Source organism: Leopardus geoffroyi, chromosome C1, assembly GCF_018350155.1.
Source record: "Leopardus geoffroyi isolate Oge1 chromosome C1, O.geoffroyi_Oge1_pat1.0, whole genome shotgun sequence".
Lineage (NCBI taxonomy): Eukaryota > Metazoa > Chordata > Mammalia > Carnivora > Felidae > Leopardus > Leopardus geoffroyi.
The window spans coordinates 125,874,453-125,892,228 of record NC_059328.1 but is presented as its reverse complement, the minus strand read 5'-3'; the positions used below and the strand labels follow the sequence as shown (position 1 = coordinate 125,892,228).

Genomic DNA, 17,776 nt, shown 5'->3' with positions numbered 1-17,776 from the left:
TAAGACATATACACGAAGAGGAACAGAGGGCAATAGGGATCGAGTGGATAAACAGAGAGCAGGTGACCAGAGACCAGCCAGCCTGGGACAGAATCTCTAGAGGAGGGTTTCTCAAGGGTTCTTTAGTAACACTAACCGTTTAGGCCATATAATTTTTTATTGGGGGTAAGTGTGTGAATGTTCCACACATTTTAGGATGTTTAGCATCATCCCTGGTCTTTGCCCACTAGATCCCTGTACCACTCACCCACCCTAAGTTGTGACTACCAAAAAATGTCTCAAGATACTTCCAAATGTTTGAAGGTCAGGGCACTGCAAACAGGAGAGTAGACAAAATTATTCCCCATAATGCTTCTCAGTGTGTGGCCCGAAGACCAGAAGCTTTGGCATCTCCAGGGAACTTGTTAGGAACGTATGTGCTAGACCAGGTATACCAAGTTAGAAACTCTCAGATGGATCCCAGAAATCTTTGTCTGAACGAGCCCTCCCAGGGAAATCTGAGAACCAGTAATATCAGAGAAGAGAGAGGCAGATGCTATGGACATCTGACCATAGGGTCGGGTACATCAGCCCTGAAGAGGGTATGTTCTAGATGGAGGTTAGGTAAGTCCTAGTAACGCTGGTTAAAGCAAGCTCAGACCACTCTTTCCTGAAGCTTGGGTGTATGGGGTGGAGGGAGAACTACGGGATCGTGTAGGGACCAAGGAAGATGGTTTATCTTTTGGATAAGGCTTAAATACGCATACAAGTTTCGGCAAAGAACCAGTTGGGATGGGGTCTAAAACCTGAAAAAGAGAGTAGAAGGTCTAGGAGAGAATAGTTCAGGGAAAAAAGGTGAAATTTGTGAGTAAACAATCCAAAATATCAAAGAAGGCAATGACAGAGACCATCGTGTGGTTTTGAGCAAAGTGTCATGGGAAAGGTAGGGAAAAATTAATTATTTGGGTTCAAAGTTGGCCTTGGGAATAAACCTGGGCCCTGGGAAGGTCTTACTGAAGGTTCAGACCTGCCCTAAACCCATGCAAAATATCTACTGATTTAGGCCAAGGACAAAGAACTGAGTCCTCAATTATCTGGACATACCAATTAAAAAGAGTTTCCTTTATTTAATGAATTTCATCACTCACATTAAGAACAAGTTCTTTTTGCACGTGATTGGTCCATTTGTCTTGCACATAAATTCTGCTCTAGTGGTTTGGAAACTCTAAGTTCATAAATCACTGTACAATCCTGGATTCTTGGAGTGAGTGTACCTTCAGAGGTGAACTGGTAACTGCCTTCTCTTTGGGCAGATAGAGCATATTTATACTCACCTTCACAGGTAATTCAACTGAGCACCCAAGGGAGGAAGAGCCTTGCTCAGAGGAACAGAAAGTCACCTTGTTAGTATGTTAAATGTTAAATGATGTTCTTTTTGGGGGAAGAAAGTCCACCTGATCCATGATTGGTCTCTGTGCTTGCAGTACAGATGATGCAGGGGAGGTTGGGGATAATAGGATTGTCTGTGTAGGAGAGGGTAAGAGGCAGCATCTAGCCAGCAGAATTTTCAATTAAGCTTCCAGTAACAGGCTTACCCCCTATCCTTTTGTCAGCCAATGCTGGGTACACCAAGGCGAACATGATCTGTTCTTCACTCTCAAGAAGCTCGCTGCCTAGTGGGAGCAAGCAAATAAATGCAACACGATGTGATAGGTGCTATTATAGTTGCAAATACAGGTGTTATGAGAGGGTACAGCAAGGAAAAGAAAAGAGCCATTCCCAACAGAGAGGAGGGCATGCGTGAAATCCTAGAGGCAAAGAGACATGGTGAGTGCGAGGAACAGAGCCCAGTGCTCTACGTATGACAAGGCATAGGATGCAGAGGACAGGGGAATATAGAGATGGATGGGGCGAGGCCAGGGCACAACAGGTCACAAGAGAGATTCCTAAACTTTCTCAGTTCACTGCTCTCTTAGTATGTCAGTTATTTTTCCCCAGTGCCCTGAGGCCCAAAGAAATACCACGTGGTAAGTAGGTGGGTCGAAGCAGCATAATAGGTATTTATGTCCTAACAATCATTGCCATGTGAAAAAAACTCACATAAATTAAAGAAAAAAACTAGTATCATGATTCCATTCTTAAAAGATCACAATTCCTTATGAATGGGGCATATGTAGCTGTTGGATACTATATAATTTCTCAAACCTTGGAATCAGATTGGGGACTGCCATTTTCATTTTCTGTTCCACATTGAATTTGGGGTGACATTTCCTTTTTATCATCATGCCCACAAAAACCCCAGCTTTTCAAATACATAATGTTCTCAAAAAGAATCTATTTGGGGCTAAGGTGAAACTGTGAACTATCTCAGACTACTCTCCCCCCATGTGGGGTCTTGCTGCATTTCCATCAAAAGAGGTAAAATATCCTGTGTTCCCCTGTGAGTTCCCTACAGTGCTCTTTGAGGACTCAATATGGGAAACCTGGGGTCACAACATAGTTCTTGGTTTCTAAAAGAGGATTAGCAATGAAAGCACGAAACTCAAAACCTGGAGTTAGGATACTGAGCAATTGTTTATACTGTTAGGGAAAGACGGAATATTTATGAACATATGCAAAGTAGATGGAGAAATGAAACACTGGAAGGTACAGATTATAGAGAAGGAGATATTATAGGCTTGACAGATTATTTTTAATCCTTTAGGAATGGTTTTGTTTTTTGTTATACAGTGACAATCCTCAGCCTCAGTGTGAGGAGGAAGGCCTGTCAATGGCGAAGTTTGAGCCATTACGCTCCCCTTTTTGCTGTTTTTGTGATGGTGTGCTGTGTGCATGCGTGTGCTCATCTTTTCTGTTTCAGCCAAGCATAAAAACCTCTGAAGTAATTGCTATGGTCTCCGGGGCTCTTATACCCCAATCCCCAGCTTTGGGTAAATTAGCAGAATTCTAGGATTTCCAGAGGACTGTAGCAGAAACAAATGTCAAAGGAGACAGAGGGAATGAAAAAAAAAAAAGAAAAAAGAAAAAGTCAGCAGGCAGCAAAGACATAATTTACTTGCGATAGAAAGACCCCCTCAGTGAAAGAGATAAAGGAGAGAATGACTGACCTTTATTCATGGGAGATGAGATAAAGTGAAGGGAGCTGGTGCCATGAAAAAAAGCAAGGGGAATGAGAGCCTGCAGAGAGAGGAGCATTCTCCTGTCACTTGGACAGTGGTGACATTATTGAGTCTCTGCCCATGTTGCCTCTGACAGGAATTGTCTCTCTCGGACGCCTGAGGAATGGGCAGGGAGACTCCTACCAAGAACAGGCAGCTGGCTGCATGGAGTGATTAGAAGTCACATAAACTTCCCAGCCCTGGACCAAAAATAACCTCCCAACAGATCTGCCACCAAGCCTGAAATGCTCACCATTGTCACGGTGCTTCTGAATTGGGGCACTGTGTCTCCAGGGTCCCTCTGTTAAAATAGAAAGGTGTTATTCTGGAAGGATAAAACAGTAACCCAACATTTGTCCACATTGTTAGCCAATAAAATCTAATGAACCATCTAATGTGTATTTTACTGTATCTAAAGTTATCTCTTCCTGTGTAATAGATTGTCCCAAAACTTAGTGGCTTAAGTCAGTAAAAATTTATATCTCACAGTTTGTGTGGGTCAGGAATTTGGGAGCAGCTTAGCTGGCAGTTCGGGTACAGGGTCTCTCATGAGGATGTGGTTAGGATGCTGGCAGGGGCTGCAGTCTGCATGTGATGCCTTGAGCGCTTCCAAGATGGCTCACTCATATGGTTCTTGGCAAGAAGCTTCAGTTCCTCATCACGTGTACCTCTCTGGGGGGCTGTCTGAGTATCCTCACAACATGGCTGTGGGCTCTCCTCAAGAGTGAGTGACCTGAGAGAGAGAGAGAGAGAGAAGTAGGGAAGATGCTACAAATGTCGTCCATATCCTAGTCTTGGAAATCACACTCTCTCACTGCTGGCATACGCCATTCCTTGGGATGAAGTAACTAAGTCCAGCCCATACTCAAGGGGAAGGTAATTAAATGCCATCTGTCGAATGGAAGAGTATCAAAGATTTGTAGACATATTTAAAACTCACCACACCTGATCACCCATTAGCCACGAAAAGATGGGGAATGGGGCAGCTAAGGATTTTTTTTTTTTTCTCAATAGCTTTATTGTGGTATATTTGATGTACCATACAATTGATCAATTCAGCGATTTTTAGTACACAGTGCTGCACAGCCATCACCATTATCTAATTCCAGAACATTTTCATCACCTCAATAAGGAATGCCATTACCCATTAGTGGTCATGCCCCATTCCCCCACTCACCTGGCCTTGGGCAACAACTAAACTACTTTTGGAATAGGTAAGCTTTGATTGAAGAAGAAAAGACCGGAATAGATTTCTATTCTGTCTTCCATCTTGCTAAGGCTGGTCAGTGGAGGGCAGACAGAGGCAGGGATCCGCATGGGACAGCAACACAGATAGGGCCAGGCCTCCCTCCATGCTGCAAGCTGCAGTCAGAGGTTACACGGAACTTCTCACCACCAGGAGCCAGAACACGGGCACTGTGTAGGAAACTGGCTCTGCCTGGCGGTCTAGTGGGATCCCTGAGGAGCAGATCAGCAATCTGACAGTTCCGGTGACTTGTAGGGGGAGACATGGGCCTGAATGGAGTGCTCCAGGTAGACAGATGCTGAATTCATAATCAGATAGGTCTGTGTAGGGATCCCAGCTCTGCCACTGACTAGCTTGTGTCTTTAGTCAAGTTATATGACTTAAATCAAACCTTCCTTGGAGAATGGCACAGATTCTCCTTTTGATTTCTCCCCTGCCTACAAGTTCCTAAGACCCACCTCAGAAGTAATAATCTTGGAGTTTTGTTGTAAGAATTAGACATATATGGACTATACTTAGCCTGAGGACTTTGTGTACAGCATGCTTCAATAAAGGATGGTTATTACTACTACTACTATTTACAAGGTTGCTAGGGAATGACTTGGATTTGGGCTGGGAGCCTCTCAGTAATCTCTGGGGTATTTGGGGAGAGGAGTCCAGGCGAGTCCTCTGCGGATTAGTTTACTGCTGTTTAAGACACACCAGCCCTCTCTCACCTCCCCTGGGGCTGCACCAGTCCTTCTTTTGAACGGAGGGTGAATCTGAGAAGTTGTTTTGTTCTCAATGTACTTCAAAAGTACACAAGAGCTTAGAAATACTGCTGCATATGTGTATACATTTATATATGTGTTGGTTTCTCCCCTTTTAGATGCACACCATTTTACAAGCACAGATATACGCAAATGCACGGCTTTGCAGTGTTAGCAGGAAAAAAAAAAAAAAAAAGCGCCTTACAACGCAAACAAAACAACAAGCAGCTTGTCCCAGCTGCAGAGCACTGAAGATGCATTCGCTGGGGGAGCTCACCCCCTGGTCTTCTGTCCAGATCTGTTCCAGAGAAGTATTACACAGGCCCATGGCCTCTGTTGCCCTGCTTCGTGCCCTCGGCCCCAGACATGCCTATGGCAGAGAAAGTATTAGGAAGAGGAGATTCTGTTGGAAAAAAAAAAAAAGATTCCAACCTTCCTTCCCGAGGGTGGCATTCCCTGGGCACTGAGTGGGCACGGAGAATTTGCTCACAGCCTCGACACCCTTCCTTCCTTGCAGGGGTGGGGTGCCAGCCCTGCAGAGGCTCTTGAGCAGGCCACTTTTACGACCTCCCCGTCCAACCACTCACTACTGGGTCCCCGTGTTTTATTTCCTTCATAGCTCCCCATCTCGAAATCTTTTGTTTGCTTATATGTTCAGTCTCCCCATACCAGGAGAGCAGAAGCTTCACCGGCATGAGGGAATTTGCCATCTTTTTACCCAGCATCCCAGTTCCTGGAACTCTGTGTGATGTACAGCCAGCATTTGGCAAATGTTGCTGCGAGAATAAACAGAGCGAGCCATTTGGTGCTATCTCCTTTGGTTCTTTCAAAACCTCAGAGATACCCACTTTTATTGGCTTTATTTTACAGATGAGGAAACGGAGGGTCCTTATTCATGAATGACCCATCTAAAGCCACACAGCTAGTAAGAGAGGAAGCCAGACTCTCAATCAGCTTCAGTCTCCAGATCCTTTGTTCTTTTTTTTCAAATCCTGCTACCATCCTGTGTACCCCATGGTGATGTCCCTATTTCCAGAAAGTAATCCCCTGCCCAACTGTTTAAGGCTGATGAACTACTTGTACCATGTTTTTCTTCCTCAACAGGAAATTTCATCTTCCAGATTATGTCTCGTAAGAAAGCCACCAAAGGAAAAGCTGTCCTGGTTATTATAGGCTTAGATTCGTGATCCTTTCCATGTATTTTTTTTAACTGCCATTAAGAATTAAGCAGAACTGATATGGAGTGATCTCCAAAACATAAATTTAAAAAGCAAGATGCAGAACATTGTGCATGGAAAGCTACTGTTTTGATAAAAAGAGACGGGAGACTGTTCAACACCGCAGTTATACTCCTCGGTATTTTACCCAAATGAGGTGAAACTTAATGTCCACATGAGAACCTGGATATAGATGTTTATAGCAGCTTTATTCATAATTGCCAAAGCTTTGAAGCAACCAAGATGTCCTTCAGTAGGTGAATAGATAAATAAACTGTGGTAAATCCAGACCATGGCATACTATTGAGTGCTAAAAAGAAATGAGCTACCAAGCCGTGGAAAGACACGGAAGAATTTTAATTGCTTATTACCAAGTGAAAGAAGCCAATCTGGAAAGGCTACATACTGTATGGTTCCAACTATATGACATCTTGGAAAAGGCCAAACTATGGAGACAGTAAAAAAAAATCTGTGGTTGCCAGGGGGTCAGTGGGAATAGGGGGAGTACAGGGGATTTTTAAGTCAGTGAAACTATTCTGTCTGATACTATAAAGATGGATACACAACAGGCATTTGTCGAAACCCCTAGAATGTGCAACACCAAGAGGGAACCCTAATATAGATTATGGGCTTTGAATGATAATGATGTGTCCATGTAGGCTTATCAATTATAGTGAATGTACCACCCTGGTGGGGGGTATTGCTAATGGGGAAGGCCCTGCATGTGTGGGGGCAGGAGGTATATAGGAAATCTCTGTACCTACCTCTCAATTTTGCTCTGAACCTAAAATTGTTCTAAGCTTCTAGTTATAAAATAAATAGGTCACAGGGATGAAAAGTGCAGCATAGGGAATACAGTCAATAATATTGCAGTAACACTGTATGGTGACAGTGACTATACTTACCATGGTGAACAATTCTAATGTGTAGAATTGTTGAATCACTGTGCTGTATACCTGAAACTAATATAACATTGTATGTTAATATATTTTGATTTTTTTAAGAAAAGTCTATTTTTAAAAATTTAAAAATAAGATTAGAAAGGGAGGGGAGAGAATACTTATACACGTTTACTTGTGCATGCATTTCATTTTTCTGGCAGGATATGCAAGAAATTAATTGCATTAGCTATTTTCAGTGAAGTAATTATGTACCTGGAGCCAGGGGTTGGGTGGGGGAAGGATTTTTCACCGTGTATCCTTTTGTTCCTTTTAAATTTAATAGCATGTGACTATGTCATATACTCAAAAAGAAAAGATCTCACCTATAGACACTATGTTCACACCCAGAATTTGCTTTAGCTAAAGTCTTATGATACAGGTGAATTCTGAATACTCATTTGGGGCTTTCTGTGCCTTTCCAACAAAAAAAATGGCAACAGAATCCTGGCTGGGGACTAGGGCAGGTCCCAGGTCAACTCTCCCCAGCACACACACTCAGACAAGATGTCCATCCTTGTAGGATGTGTGGTTCCTCGCACCGCAAGAGCATGTGCCTCTGGGAGAGCCACAGACTACGTGCTCTGACTCTCTTGCCCTCCAGTCTGCCAGTCCTCCTCATTGGGAATGAAAACCTCTTATCCTGCCATCTTGCTGAGGTAGTCTCCTTTTCAGCAAAAAAGATGGAGCATGGATGAACTGGCTGTGGTGTGGGTTAGCAGGGGAGGAGGGGGCAGTCAGGTGGATGCTGGCTGAGGGTGATGGTGTAAGACAGTGGGGGGCGGGCAGTTGGAGGCTGGATGCTGTGGTGGTGTAGGTTAGTGGTGTGGGCAGGTGGAGAATGATGAGGGGTGGTCACATGGGCAGGTGGACACATGAGTGCACGTGAGCAGATGGGTGGATGGGTGGGTAGGTGGAATGGACTAGAGATGTAGAGATGCGGCTGGGGCCGGTGCTCAGGGCAGCAGTTACTTTCTCTGAGCACATTCTCTAAAAGGAAAGCTCTTTCAATAATTTCTCCCACCAGGTAATTTGTTGATTTGCTGGTTGTTAGTATTATGTTGAAATTATAACAAGAGCACGTGACACCAGACAAAGTTGGCAGAGGAAGTTGCTGCTCTTTTTCTAACCTGTTCACTCTCCGATCACCTATGAAGCCATTGCCATCACTGTCCCTGCCTCTAAGGTTGGGGACACAGGGGACAATCTGTCCATTCCTCTGCTTGGCTCTCATCCCAGTATTTTTCTCTTTGCTGACAAAGTGGTGAGATGTACCACGCTCAGCTTACCATCCCCTTCCCCCCTCCCTCCTAGTCTCTCCTGCTCTAGATGCCCAGCAGCCCTTCCATGCCGTCCTGGGTTATAAAGCAGAACAGCTCGCACAAGGCTAACAACTGATGGCAGACGATTTCCTGTTTACTGCAACTCCTTCCCGGGAAGCGAGAGCATGCTTATGGCTTCCCTGCCACTCGAGGACTCCAAACATCCCCCAGAGATTCCTTATACAGCCAGTGCCATAGCCGCTTGGGCACCCACTAAGCTCAGTGCCCTCTCTCGGGCACTGAAGGGGCAGAGGCTTAGAATCAAAGTGAAAATCTGTGCCATCGTCTGAGGAAGTCTGAATTCAGAAAAGGGAGGCACACGTCATACTTTAAAAGCCCAAAACATAATAACATAGTGCACTAGGAGCAGAAGCACAAGTGTGCAAGTAATTACAGACAGGGAGGCAGATGGCCTAATCCTCTTGGAATATGTGAGGAACACCTCCGCAGAACAATGTTAAGTAACCCCTAGCAGATGGAAGAAGGGCAGGCTTTAGCTCCTGTCTCATCTGCCCTCTCCACTCTTTGAAGGCTTAGAGAAGTTCTCCATCATTAGCATGTCAGAGCAACAGCTTTAAACAAAGGGAAAGCCCACCCCCACCCCTCACCCCCGCCACAGCTTTTTTGGCAGCTTGAAATACTGAGGATAAGACAAGTTTGAGGGGAGGAAATGCTTTACTGTATTTCCTCTGCCCTTCCGATTTGGAAGCATTCCACCTTGTGGCTGTCTCCGGTTGTGTCTGTCCCACTAACCAGGCTTGGGAAATGTCTGTCCTGCACCTCTCCTTGATTAGTGTGCTTGATAGGACCGTGATTCCCCAGACATGTCCCTGTCCTAAGCCCAGGAACCTGTGCACATGGTAGGTTACCTGGCAAGGGGGTATTAAAGGAGCAAAAGGAATTAAGCTTGTTAATCAACTGACTGATTAAAGCAGATTATCCTGGATTGTCGAGGGGGCCCAGTGTAATCTCAGGGTCCTTAACGTGGAAGAGGGAGGCAGAAGAACCAGCATTGGAGTGATGCAGAGGGAAAAGACTCAATCCGCCATTGCTAGCTCTGACAATGAAGGAAGGGGCCACCAGCCAAGGGCTGCCCGTGGCCTCCGTAAGCTGTAAAGGGCAAGGAAAGGATTCCTAGAGTCTCCAGAAGAGAATGCAGCCTTACTGACACCTTGGTATTAGCCCAGTGAGATCCACTTCAGAGTTTTGATCTCCAGAACTGTAAAATAATCCCTTTGGACAATTTTCAACCACCATGTGTGTGGTAAGTTGTTACAGCTGCAGCAGGGAATGAACAGAATTGGAAAATTGGATCCTGCTTGACTCAGGTCAAGGCAAGGCCTGCTTCCAATGTCTTCCTAGTGGGGGTCAGTTCCATCAACATCATCCATAAAAGAGGGTGAATCCTATCCACTGGCCTAGAAGGAACTCCAGATGTCAGGAGCTGATCTTTGGCTCCAGATGTCTTGAGGTGAGATGAAATAAAATGGCACCCAATATTCATAAGAGGAGACGACAAGACCATTTTCTTAGAGGTCCAGGCATTAAGGGTTGGGGCCAGCTATGGTGAGAAAGAAGGGCATGAACTCAGGTGGCTGAAGCAGAGTGTGTTTTGGCCTAAAGGTTGATGAGGATCTAGGGAGGTGGATCCTGCAGGAGGATGCTGCAGCATGAGGGGTCCCCAGGGACTAGAGCACTCTAGATGGGGAGGTATAGATCCACTGTTAGAAAGAGCAATCATGGGGGCTTCTGGGTGGCCCAGTTGATTGAAGATCCGACTCTTGATTTTGGCTCAGGTTATGATCCCAGGGTTATGGGATCGAGCCCTGTGTTGGGCTCTGGGCTGAGCATGGAGCCTGCTTAAGATTCTCTCTCTCTCTCTCTCTCTCTCTCTCTCTCTCTCTCCCTCTCTCTCTCTTTCTCTCTCTCCCCCTCTCCCTCTCCCTCTGCCCCTCTCCCCTGCTCACACACTCTCTCTCCAAAAACAGAACAAAAAATAAATAAATAAATAAAAATCATGGCCTGAGGGATTCACTAGCATACAATACAGAGTCTCTCTTGAAGCTCAAAATTTCTTGGGAATTACAAAGCTAAACCTTGTGGATTCATCAAAAAGGGGTAATGACCACTGAATGGTGTGACAGCTAAAACTTAAAAATTCAGCAGAAACTCATTACTGATTCATTCCTAAAATCTGTGTCTTCAATGCTCATGAGGTACAGAATTGGGCTTTACAAGCAGTTTATCTTTCCAAAGTAGAGGCAACATATCTTGTGTCCAAGCCTCTCCTATTCCTCAACCTTCCCCCTGCTGACTCCATCTTCTTTCCTCAGGATAACAGTGGGGAGTGTGGAGAGGAGAGGAAAGGTCAGCATTGGGTGGAACCCAGGAAAGCATTTCTCACCCATCCTGCCCAGTGGAGGTGATCCCCACTTACTGATGCAGGAAGTGTAACCCCCAAAGTGAATGGAGCTTGTTGGAGGCTGAAGGAATAGGGCACATGTGACCGCTGCAGCTATTCTATGGGACATACTGTGGGTTTCCTATAGCTAGAACCCAACCCTTAGGTTTGGAATTTCTGGAAGCGGAGCTCATGTCTGGTCCCATTTTTTCACCCCACCCCAATCCCCCATCCCACGTGCCAAGGAGAGTGCTTGGCACAAAAGGACACTCCATTAAACCCTTGCTGAATTTCATAGAATTGAAGGTGCAGCCAAGTTCCTGTCTCTCTTCTAGCAACTATAACTGAAGATCTCTCTTCCAACAGACTCCAAACTTCTCTCTGTACCAGGTCATAGGAATTTAAATGGGATGATGTAACATTGATGCAAATTGGAGAAGATGTCATTAAGTAAATAGTTCCAGTCTGAACACAACTGGAGGGCTACTGGACTTGGGAATATAATCTAACTTCTTAGTAAACTTCTGATGACTGAACTTGTCCCCTGTCCCAACCATACTTCTTCAGTTTCTCTCCTTCCTTCTTACATATCCACTGAATGACTCTGTCATCTGAGCTATTTGCCTGTTCCTCTGCCTGAAATGCCCTCTCTGAATCCCCTTCTTCACCTATCTGGCAAATTTCTATTCAATTTCTAAGACTCTATGTGTCATCTCTACCAGGAGTCTTTTCCCGATGCTTCAGGTACCTCTTCCCTTCCCCATACATTTCTATCCTAGTGACTGCTACCTGTTTCAAACATAATTAATACTCTTCATCTTCAGGAACTGTATCGTTTATCTTTCTATCACCACACACTAGCAAAATGCCTAGCATGTAGTAAATTCTCAATAAATGTCTATTGAATGACCCTATACCAGCAGCTACTATCAACTGAGCCCATTTTACTATGGACATCACATTATTCTAAGCTTTATATATATACTGACTCATTCAGTTGCTTGAATAGTCATATAAAGTTATTTACTCTCCCATTCTACAGATTCAGGAACTGGGCCTGGAAAAAATGAATAATCTCCTATAGTTTTTCTAGTCAGTCAGTGGAAAAGCCAACATTCAAATCCAGGGTGTCTATCAGATTGTATGAGTCTTCTAAGGTTCCTAAAAGGGTTATAGGCTGCTGCTTTAGTTAAAGTAGAAAAGATTAAACACCCTGAAGACACATAATCCAATTTAAAAATGGGCAGAAGGCACAAACAGGCATTTCTCCAAAGAAGACATCCAGACCTCCAACAGACACATGAAAAAATGCTCAACATCACTTATCAGCAGGGAAATGTGAACCAAAACCACAGTGGGATATCACCTCACACCTGTTGGAATGGCTAAAATCAAAAACACAAGAAACAACTGGCATTGGTGAGGATGTGGAGAAAAAGGAGTCCTCTTGCATTGTTGGTGGAAATGCTAACTGGTGAAACCATTCTGAAAAACAGTAAAGAGATTCCTCAAAAAGTTAAAAATAGAACTATCTTAATATCCAGTAATCACACTATTGGATATTTGCCCAAAGAATACAAAAACACTAATTCAAAGGGATACATGCACCCTTATGTTATAGCAGTATTATTTATAATAGCCAACTTACAGAAGCAGCCCAAGTGTCTGTCAATTGATAAATGGATAAGGGAGATGGGATGTGTGTGTGTGTGTGTGTGTGTGTGTGTGTGTATTTATATATATAAAATGGAATATCATTCAGCCATAAAAAAAGAACAAAATATTGACATTTGCAACGACATGGATGGAGGTGGGGCTAGAGAGTATAATGCTAAATGAAATAAATCAGTCAGCAAAAGATAAATATCATATGATTTCACTCATATGTGGAATTTAAGAAACAAAACAAATGAACAAAGGGGAAAAAAAGAGACAGAGAGAGAAAGCAAGAAACAAACTCTTAGAGAACTGATGGTTAGAGAGGGGAGGTGGGTGGGAGAGAAGGGTGAAATGGGTGATGGGGAATAAAGAGTGCATTTGTTGTGATGAGCACCAGGTGATTAAAATAAAAACTTAAAGGGGCACCTGGGTGGCTCAGTTGGTTGAATGGTTGAACGTCCGACCCTTGATTTCAGCTTGGGTCATGATCCCAGACTCGTGGGATCAAGTCCTGAAATGGGCTCCATGCTGAGTGTGGAGGCTGCTTAAGATCCTCTCTCTCTCTCTCTCTCTCTCTCTCTCTTTCTCTACCTCTCTGCCCCTCTTTTCTGCTTGTGCTCTCTCTAAAAAAATTTTTGTTAATTTAAAAAATAAACTAGAAAACATTAGAGTGATAGATCACATTATTTATCCCACTTGTTCTTCAATCCATACCCTCTGACTTGTGAGTATACAGTTCCTACCATGAGAAGTGGAGTTTATTTTTTTACTCCACTGATGTTGGGTTTAGCCATGTGATTTGCTTTGGCCAAAGAAATGTTTTTATTTGGAAAGTGAGCATAGACTTTATTTTATTTTTTAATTTAAAATAAATATTTCATTTAAACTAAAAATACCACCCCCCACAAAAGAAACAAAAACAATTCACTCACAGAGCGAACACAAACTTTAAATCTATCAGTAGGCATGGACTCATTCTTTGTGTTCTTGCATTTCCCCACCAGGAGATCATCTGAAACCACTGATCTGAGGAGAATGAGGGACAAATGGAGTAGCCCAAGTTCCAACCCACAGCCTGATGCCAACCTAGCTGAGGTCAATCTAACCACCCACACAGATGCCTGAGCAAGAAATCAATACTTCCGTTACATCACTGAGTTTTGGGATTGTTTACTAGGCCACATATTTTGGGCAATAGTTGATGAATGTATTTAAGATTGTAACTTTATAGACATTAATTAGAATAATGTATTTCCTTTCAGTGAAAGCTATAAAAGGGCCTCTATCTTTTAGACACATAGAAGTAAGAGTGTTGATGATAACTGCGTTGTCCTGGATTGGTTAATTGGAGGACACTGGAAGGTTTTATTCCAGGATAGTTTAATAAGGAGTCATTTTTCTGGAATAATTTCTTGCAGACTCAGACATGGTAAGAGAATACGCTATAGGTTTTTCTTTTCTTTTTTTTTTTTAATCCCTTAAAGCCCTGCAGATTTTGCTGGCCTGTTATGATTTAGAAAAAGGAATTTAAACGTTTTTGAAGACACAGATATGTAACCTTAAAAAAAAAATTTAACTGACAAACTTTGGATCAGGTGGCAAAACTATACTACTTACTTTCTGGCAAGGTTGCTCTTGGGAACAATTGTACCGCTCCACGGTTAAGGTAGAAGTATAAGTTAGGGGCCAAAGAAAAGAAAGGATTTGGATTCAGGAAAAATATGCACACAGAGAATATCAAAGCGTTTAGCGTGTTCACATCACTCACACACACCTCCATTAAATTCTATGCTTTCTAGCAAGCTTCTGCCGAATCCTTAGTTGGAAAAGCCCTTCTCTGGGCTTTCTGGGTAGGAACATCAAGCTCAGAATGGTGAAGGTTCATTATAGGTTCCCCTTGTAGGAGCTCAGTCTTGCCCTTTCTCCGGAGCTGGGTCAGCTTCCTTCTTAGACACCAGGAGGGAGATTGAATGTTTGCGGTCTGAAGCATCCATTGTATAACTGCCTCGGCACCAGTGATTCTTATGATAATAAATTTCACGTTGATGAACTCATTGGGGGTAGAGATGAAGACCTTCAACACTTGAGGAGCCTTTCTTTTTCTACTGTGATTTTTCTTTAATTAATTGGACAAGTTCCCCCTTCCTCCAAGCCCCCAAGTGTAGCAGTGAAAGAATTAAAGAGAATTGTTAAGATTTATAACACCACAGTCTGACCTACTTTGGAGCAAGCACATTCTGGGGAGGAAAGGAACCCAAATTTTAACTGTTTTCTTTGTGTCTAAACCCTTCTCTCTTTTAGTTAAAGAGGGCCAAAGGCAAACATTGTTTCACTGAGATTTAGAGAATTTCATTTACTGTGAGGGATGGTTGACTAATAAGCTTGATTCTCATGTGAGTGAAGGCCATTACATAAAGGAAGGGCCTTTGTAGCTGGGTCAAGAGAGCAGTTTTAATTTTAGCTTCATTAAAAACTCCAAACTCAGGGCAAAAATCTGAGCACTTGCTATAGCAGACTAAATTGGAATAATAAATGTTTAACTTTTTCTGAGAATCTTGAAAACAGAATAGAGGGGTGGGTGTAGGGCTGGGTGAGGTAAGTGGTGGGGGTTAAGGAATGACTGGTGGTGATGAGCACTGGATGATGTAGGGAAGTGTTGATTCACTGTATTGTACACCTGAAACTAATATTACACTGTATGTTAATTACACTGGAATTAAAACAAAATAAAACAAAAACCAGAGGGTGATGGATGTAGAACTTCAGACGAATAAACATCAGGTTACAGGTTACTTGAAGTTTTCTGGAGCATGCATTCTCTTAAAAAATAGCCATGCCAAGAGGCCTCTGGGTGGCTCAGTGGCTTAAGCCTCCAACTTCAGCTCAGGTCGTGATCTCATGGTTTGTGGGTTCAAGCCCCGCGTTGGGCTCTGTGCTGACTGCTCAGAGCCTGGAGCTTGCTTTGGATTCTGTGTCTCCCTCTCTCTCTGCCCCTCCCCCACTTGCTTGCTCATGCACACGGTCTCTTTCTCTCTCTCTCAAAAATGAATAAACATTAAAACAATTTTTTTTTAAATAGCTATTCCAAAAAATTCAGAGACAGTGGTGGAAAAAAGTTTCAGATCCAGGTAATTAGTCAAATATTTCAGAAGAACTTTCACATTCATGGCATTTTTAATTTAATGATCAACAAAATCAGAGTCAGACTGAACCCTTTCTAACCAGTAAATACTGATGTATGACCCTACATCTCTTAGAGGCCTCAGAGCTCCTCCAGGAGAGGAGTTTAGGAATTGATTGGGGAAGGGGTGGGGTACACACTTTTTCCTGGAGCTTCTTTCCCCCATTCCACTTAAAAAAATTATTTATTTTTCAATTTACATCCAAGTTAGTTAGCATATAGTGCAACAATGATTTCAGGGGTAGATTCCTTAATGCCCCTTAACCATTTAGCCCATCCCCTCCCCCCACAACCCCTCCAGTAATGCTCTGTTTGTTCTCCATATTTAAGAGTCTCTTACGTTTTGTCACCCTCCCTCTTTTTTATATTATTTTTGCTTCCCTTCCCTTGTGTTCATCTGTTCTGTGTCTTAGAGTCCTCATATGAGTAAAGTTATAAGATATTTGTCTTTGACTAATTTCGCTTAGCATAATACCAGTTCCATCTACATTGTTGCAAATGGCAAGATTTCATTCTTTTTGATTGCTGAGTAATACTCCATTGTGTTGTGTGTGTGTGTGTGTGTGTGTGTGTGTGTGTATGTGTGTGTGTGTGTGTGTGTGTGTGTGTGTGTGTGTGTATACACACACCACATCTTTTTTATCCATTCATCCATCGATGGACACTTGGGCTCTCTCCATGCTTTGGTTCTTGTCAATACACTGCTGTAAACATCCTCATTCCACTTTTTAGCAGGGTTTTTCTTACATGTAGTTCTACCTGCCATGTTGTTCTGGGTCCAGCTCATCCATTCCACTGGTTCTCTGTTCCCTCTTCACTCTCTCCAGGATGGCACAACACACATTTACTGACAGCATGTATGTAACTAGAATCTACACATATTTGTGGAGTCACTACTATCATCACAGGCTGTGTAGCCTAGTGGAAAGCACTAGAAGTATCAGGAGACCCGTGCAAGAATATTCATTTTCACCATATTCATGGCGAAAATATCCTAAATGTTCACAACCTGACAATAGGTAAAAATACTATGAAATATCCCTAATATAGAATACTACAGGTGTTAAGACATGGGTAAATTGTTTTTAAAATGTTGAATGAAAAAAAGAAAGTTGCAGAAGCCCAAAGTATGACAGTAAGTATATAAACTAAAGCATGCAGAATATATACTATCTAATATGTACAGGTGTAGTAAAGATAATGAAATCCTTGTGGGCATGAAGAATGACATTCAGGACAGTGGTCACCACTTGGGGGTCAGGAGAGGAGGAAGAGCAGGATGGGAGAAAAGGAACATGGGAGGCTTTGTTTATATTTTTATTTCTGAAATTGAGTGGTGGCCACAAAGTACTTGCCTTATTTTACTGTGCTTTTTTCTATGCCTGAAAAAGTCTTCATTATAATAAAAAATGAGAAAGAGGGTACTATTGATTGAATGTGACCCCAAATCTATGTTACATATGTTAGAACCTAACCCCCAAAGTGATGGTATTGGGAGGTGGCACTTTTGGGACATGATTAGGTCATGAGGGCTCCTAATGGAACTAATCCATAATGGGATTAGTGCTCATAAAAGGGGCCCCACAGAGCTCCCTGTCCCCTTCCACCATGTGAGGACACAATGAGGAGACAGCCATCCATGAACCAGGAAGTGGGCCTTCGCCAGACACCACACCTGTTGGCACCTTGATCTTGGACGTAGACCCTCCAGAACTGTGAGATATAATTGTCTGTTATCTATATGCCATCCAGTGTGTAGCATTTTTGTTACAGCTGCTGGAATAGACCAAGACAGGAAGTCAACATCAAGGGCAAGGGCTGAGTTCTTAGCGTTGCCCCCACACATGCTCACCCTTGGCTCTGTTGGCCTCATTTTCTGACCCATGAGATGAAGGGTTGGCCTCGTCAATCTAGGATCTTGGGTGT

At 43.1% G+C, this 17,776-nt stretch overlaps 1 long non-coding RNA gene across 1 annotated transcript; it reads right to left on the bottom strand.

Moving 5' to 3' along the window:
• Window positions 1-1,080: 1,080 nt before the first annotated feature.
• Window positions 1,081-3,440, bottom strand: LOC123596741. The gene is made up of 2 exons (XR_006711843.1): window positions 3,391-3,440; window positions 1,081-1,652 (listed from the first exon to the last, which is right to left on the bottom strand). It is a non-coding gene; the product is annotated as an uncharacterized LOC123596741 (long non-coding RNA).
• Window positions 3,441-17,776: the final 14,336 nt, after the last annotated feature.